The sequence below is a fragment of the Choloepus didactylus genome, chromosome 4, assembly GCF_015220235.1.
Source record: "Choloepus didactylus isolate mChoDid1 chromosome 4, mChoDid1.pri, whole genome shotgun sequence".
Classification (NCBI taxonomy): Eukaryota; Metazoa; Chordata; class Mammalia; order Pilosa; family Megalonychidae; genus Choloepus; species Choloepus didactylus.
Genome location: NC_051310.1, coordinates 79,799,604 through 79,806,516, shown reverse-complemented (window position 1 = coordinate 79,806,516; position 6,913 = coordinate 79,799,604).

The following is a 6,913-nucleotide window of genomic DNA, read 5'->3' as shown; positions in this document are numbered from 1 at the left end:
CTGCTGGGGCCTGTCAGCAGTGGGCATTAGAGTTTGGCTAATTAGCCTGTGAGTTTCTCCAATAAAAGAGACCCACCCGGATCTTTTTTTTTTTCTCCTTGTTCTTTTTTTATTGTGAAATTTAACATATATACAGAACTGTGACAACTTTCAAAATGTGATTTAACAGAGAGCAAATTTCAAAAAATGTTTTGGGGTACACATACACACACACACATTTTAACAACTTTGCACATTAGATGGCATCTGAGATTTTATCAAACATAGTAAGTACTTTAAAAATACCATCATTTTTTTTAAATTAAGATTTATTCACATACCATACAGTCATCCAAAGTATATAGCCCATTGATCACATTACCATCATATAGTTGTTTATTCATCACTGCGATCAATTTTTTTTAACATTTTCTTTGTATCAGAAAAAGTGAAAGCAAGAATAAAAAAAACAAGAGTAAAAACAGAACACCCAAATTGCACCCACCCATTCTTCCTTTAGTTTGTTTTTTTTTTTTTTGCCTCCGTTTTTCTACTCATCCATCCACACACTGGACAAAGCGGAGTGTGGTCCATATGGCTTTCCCAATCACATTGTCACCCCTCAGAAGCTACATTTTTATACAATCATCTTCAAGATTCATGGGTTCTGGGTTGTAGTTTGATAGTTTCAGGTATTTACTGCTAGCTATTCCAAGTCATTAGAACCTAAAAAGGGTTGTCTATATTGTGCGTAAGAGTGCCCACCAGAGTGACCTCTTGGCTCCTTTTGGAATCTCTCTGCCACTGTAGCTTATTTCATTTCCTTTCACATCCCCCTTTTGGTCAAGAAGATGTTCTCCATCCCACGATGCTGGGTCTAGATTCCTCCCCGAGAGTCATATTCCACGTTGCCAAGGAGATTTATACCCTTGCCACCCGGATCTTAAAGGAGCTGTTCCTGGACATAAAAGAACTGAACAAATGAATCAGAAGGGCAAGGGGTGTATAGCGGCAAAGCCCACATTGTCCCACTCAGGTCCCGCCACCGGGAAGGAGGACTTCACGCCCCTGTTGCCAGGATTTGGGGTCATCCATGGTCTGAGCTGAATCTCTCTCTGGGAATTGACCTCTGCTGAAGGCTGCTTCACTCCAGGTTAAGTCCGGCTGTGTGCAAGTACAAAAGCCTGGCGCTTGTGTGCAATTCAGGGCAGCTCTGAACGGCCTGTCCAGCTCCAGCTCTCCATGGGACTGGTGGGGGCCTCCCTAAGAGAAGTGGTTCCCCCAAGTGCATATCCCAATAAACCTTCTGCTTGTTGCTGTCAGTCTCAGCAACTGTTTCTGGGGGAATTTATCCTAAGACAATATTATTTCAAGATGCCAATAAACCGTAATGCATCCAACCATTTCCTTGTCAATGACCCTCACTTTGTTTTCCTATTTTGCCAAGAAAAACATTGCTACAATTAACATTCATGTAAATATAGCTGTAAATACATATGGGTTCTTTCATTACTCTGAGTTAGATTCCAGGACTGGGATGGCTGGATTGTAGTTTTAAATTGAGTAGGTATGCCAGATTGCTTCCTAAAAATGCCATAACAATTCACATTTCAGCAACAATGTATTAGAGAACCTTTTTGCCCACAATACATATTAATACTTATTTTAATCAGTCTGTCAGGTATAAAGTGATATGCTGTTTCACTAATTTGCATTTCCCTATTAACCAGTTTGAGTACCTTTTTATGTTGGTTATTTGGGTTTACTTCTCTGTGAATTGTTGTATTAATTGGATTAGTTTCAGCTGCATATAGTGGAAAACCCAAAAATAACAGAGGCTTAAACTGGATAGTTTATTTCTGTCTCCTGTAAAAGGGTCCTGGAGGTAGGCAGTGCTGGATTGGTATGATGGCTTTGTAAATTCATCAGTGACCCAGATATCTTCTAGTGCTCCATTTCACTCCCCTCAGGGAACAGCCATGGTCCTTAGCCCCATGTTCCAAGATAGCTGCTAGAGCTCCAGGCATCATGTCCTCATTCCAAGAGGAAAGAAAGAAGCAGGCACAAAAGAGGGCACATTCCTTCCCTTTTCTTTTATAGCTTCTGGGTTGCCTATATGGGCAGAGATGGTTTCATATAGATGGAGTATCTTATATTTTCTTCTAATATTTGAGTTGCATTACTTTTTTTTAAATTAAATCTTCAATTGTTTTGTGTATGGTGTAACACAGGCTTCAACTTGATAGACTCCCAGCTGGATGGCCAATTGTGCCAGAACCATTTATTAAGTGGCCCATCCATTTCCTGCTGAGTTGAAATACCATCTTTGGTGAACACTAAATTCACACACACAATGGGATTTATTTGGGGACTTTTTTTGGTAATAGTAACTTTTAACTTTTTTACTTATTTGAAACAAATGGGCTTCCCACCCTTCCCTCTCTGGCCCTTTCTCTGCTGGTTCTTGCCTGGTGATGGTCTAGAGAAGGCCATATGCTGGGCAAGTTGCAATCTTCCAAAGTCATCCATGCTTTCCTTTTCACATAACCTAATTCAAGTCCTTGGCCTGTGTTTTGTTTCCAGGGCTGCTCAAGTAAATACCTTGCAATGGGTTGGTTTAAACCATGGGAATTTATTAGCTCATGATTTTGAAACTAGGAGAAAATCATCAAGTCTTCATCAAGGCAATTCTTTCTTCCCAAGACTGGTGTTCCGGGGCTGGCTGCCAGCGATTTTGGTCTTTGGCTCTTCGGTCATGTGGCAATGCACATGGTGGCCGGCCTCTCCTGGCTCTCCCTTCTCTTCTGGGTTCTACTGAATTTTGGCTTCTTGTTTCCTGTGGCTTTCTCCAGTGACAGAATTATAATAAATAATAATAAAAGACTCCAGTAATAGGATTAAGACCCATCCTGATTGGGCTGGGCCACTCCCTAACTGAAGTAGCCTCATCAAAATGTCCTGCTTAGGGTTTACACCCACAGGAATGGATTATTTTTAAGAACGTTTTTCTGGGGTACATACAGCTCCAAACCACCACAGCCTGTGCCAGAGTATTTTGCAGTGGGCACAGTATTGTTGGGGGTCACTTCAGTGGGCAATTCACACATTCAAGTGCTCTGGCTTCCTTGCAACATGCTCCATCAGCCACCCTGACTCGCTCAGCTTCCTACTGGACTCCAAAATGTTAGGGGGTAGATTTCAGGTCTTACACATTCCCCACCCACCCCCAGAGCAATGTCTTACTCTGCAGCCATGGTTTTGAGAATAATCTGCACTTTACCTGTATCAACTCCCTTAGCCCATAACAGCCCCATGAGTTAGGGACTCTCATTATGGTCTCTATCTTACAGATGAGGAGGCTGGGACTTGGGAAGATTTAGAAACTTGCCTGAGATCTCTCAGAAGTAGAGCTGGACCTCAGGACCAGGCGATCTAACTCCAGAGCCCATTCAGGTTACCTCCAAGCTGCACTTGCCCAGTTCCCTGCCATGGGAAGGCAGGGCAGCCTGCAGTGCACCCCCAGTGCCAGAGATAAAATGGACAGACAGATGGCACAGGCATGTTTGTCTGGTGTGTCCAACCAGGCCTAGGCCCCTTGTCTGAGCTTGGGTCAAGCTGCCACATGGGAAAAGAGGGAGCAGAAGGGTTGCAGGGCCCTGAAGGGGAGGCTGACCTGGCTTATTAAGTCCGCTGCAAAGTCTGCTGCATGGAAGAGAAGTGGGAGAAGAAACACAAAGAGGTCGACCAGTATGGTAGGTTGAATTATGTACCCCAAAGTACACTTGCTTTTGGTCTTAGTCTGCATTCCTGGGGATGCGAGCCCATTGTAAATGGGATCTCTTGAAGATGTTGTTTTATTTAGGGTGAGGGTGAGCCTTAATCTGATTACTGGAGTCCTTTATAAGCAGAAGAAATTCAGACAGAGAGCGAGCCAAGGGAAGGAGCCAGAAGCTTGAAGTCAGTGAGAACCCAGAAGGGAAAGGAGAGGACATTGCCATGTGACAGGAAAGCCATGGAACCCAAGGATTGCTGGCCAGTCAAAATGGCCAGTCTTCTAGCCTCTGAAACCATGAGCCAGTTAATTCCCAGTGTTTAACCCACTGCATAGCACCTGGAGACTGAGACAACTAGCCTTCCCCAAGAGCCAAGCTCAGCTCAGGCCTGCATCCAGTATGGTAGAAACTGTGGCCCCTGAACATCTTGGGTTCAGAAGTATCACATCAGCTTCTCATGTTCCTCTGTCCCTCCACCAGGGCTGTGTCCTGTTGGGAGGCAGTTCTCAGTAGTCTCTTGCATTTTGCATATCTGTGGGCAGAGGCACTGGCAGCTTTTTGTTCTGGACTATCTTTTCAAGGCTGCTTGCTATGCCTTAATATACTGTCTCTTTCTGGGGCAATGGGCAGATTTATTTGCTGTCCAAGATAAGGTCTCTTCCAGGGGCAAAAGTTGGGCAGGCTTGCTTATAGCCCATTATAAAAGAATGAGGTTTCATGGCTCCCAGCTGTGATGCAAACCCACGGCAGGCTGAACATCTATCTATGCCTGCCACTGGTCACCGCCATGGGATTTGGAGCAGGGTGGTATGGAGGCAAGAGGAATTGATGAGAACATGAAGCTCATGATCCCTGCTCTGCTGTGAGTGATAAAGCCCTTCTTCTCTGACCCAGGCATCTTGTGTCTTCTGCCAGCTTCTGGGTAATTATGGCAGGCTAACTTGTGAGCATGCAGAAAGGTAAAATCTCAGACCCTTCACTGTTTGTGACAGTTTTTAGTGCTGAGAGAGAATGGGGGGCTTTCTGAAGACAAAGGACTAGGGCCCGCGTGGGCTAACAGCATTCTTCAGAAAAACAGAACCAATGGGATATACACATATATGTAAATATTAAGAGATTAATTATAGGGATTGGTTCATGTGACCATGGGGATGGGCAAGTCTGAATTTCATAGGGCTGGCTGCAAGTGGGAAACTCTGATGAAGGTGATGATGAATTCCCCAGGAGATGCTGAGTAGCAGAAGTAGACAGAGAAATTCTTTTTGTGTCCCTGCTGAAATTTTCAGTTCTTCCTTTAAGGCTTTCAACTGATTGGGTGAGGAACCAGGAGGCTACATTGGAGGCACTGTCAACCAGTGCCCCGACTGATCTAGGTCTTACTTGGATCGTCTACAACAACTGTAAACAAACTTTCTTTCCAGGGATGCCCCGTGTACCCTTGGACTTGTACTTCTTGTAACCAGGACTTCACATGTCTCCCTCCCAGATACACAGACCCTTCACCTTAGAAGTGGGCACAGGAGACCTCAAATCTTTAAGGAAACACCACAGGTAGATCACGTAGCCCTCCGATGACTGTAGAGACCCCTCCAAATGAGATGACCCTTGGTGACTGGGGGTCAGTTTCCTTGAGGGACAACTGTGCATTCTGCAGTCAGTTTTCTCTGAAATGGAAATCATCCAATTAGAAGAGATGGTATGAAATTTAACTGAAGTGCCCAATGACATCATCTCGGCCCTGAAAGCTATTAGGTCTCAACACACTGGCAAGAGTTGTCATGGGTAATGGGAATTCCCTAGACCTCCCCTCTGCTAAAATAATTGCTAACATATCCTGCTGTACCTGGCCAAGTGGAAAGGCCAGTACAGAAATGTGAGGAGGAAGCCACCCTGATATCTAAGGTACATCTTGATGCTTAATGGGATTGCTTCTTCTGGTTGGGTCTTGGACCCAGGGGGTCATGGTTAAAATACGCAGTTTGGTCTCATCCTGCTGCATGGTGTCTCATTGACTTGTTGCATGTAGCCCTATCAACAGTCCTGTCAAATACCATATGAGAAAAAGTGAATGGATTTGGTCCCAGCCCCTGCTGGTCAGAAATAACAGAGTGCCCAATGGAGTGGTTTACTTAGGGAAAAATTCACAAGATGGTGAATGGTATAGAAAATGGTGTAGAAACAAAGGGTGGATATTGTTGGGAGACAATTCCCAGCGGGTCTTTCATGTTTCTGCAGGTCCTCTGAGCAGAGGCACTGACAGCCTTTTGCCCCGCACACAGCAGGTTTGTCTGCCATCCAGTATAACAAAGAAAACATCTCCACCCCAAGCAAAGGAATGAGGTAACCTAAGCTCAGCGTTCCTTGCTGGGACACAAAACCACTGCCTGTGCAGCATCCACTTCTGTGTAGCCCCCATGGGACTCGGGGATCAAGGAGAACCAACACAACACGAAACTCCTACTGCCTGCTGTGAGTAATAGAGTCCTTTTGCTCTGACCCAGGAGTCTTGTGGCTTCTATTAGCATCCATGAAACCTAAAGAGGCAGGCTAAATTGTTAGCTGGCAAGCAGAGTAAAATCTCTGTCCCTTCACAGTTCTTGGCACATCCATTCTGGGCTTTCATCACTTAGAATTGTTTTAATTTGTTCCTAGTTAATAGCTGACAGTATTCTGTTGAATGAATTCTGCAGATGAAATGCTCCCAACTGTCTCCCCATAAAACTTCTGAAAAGCCCGTGGTTTATGGTTGTGTAAACTTCATTTGGGTGTGAATGAAGAGGCAATGACAGGGCATCCTGCAAGCTCGAGGTAGCTAGGGAGGGGCTTTATTGTGGTCTAACAACCATAGACTCTAAGGATATTTCTCTTGCACCATCATCATAGTCACAGGGCACATCTGTGTGTGCGGCATGGCTCTAAGTGATCACGTGCTTCTTCCCATTGAACTTGCACTAAAGTCCTTGAGGTAAAGACCCCAAGGCCACAAACTCTTTTATGAAACCCCTGGGGCCAGATATACTCCGGAATTCCAAATTCACTTGGTCGCTAGCAAATATTTTATTATACAACACCTCCAGCAGGATACAGAAAGGAACCCTGTTATTAAGCACATTTATATGTTTTGTAGTAAAACATATGAATAGCCCTACCAAGTGGGTCTA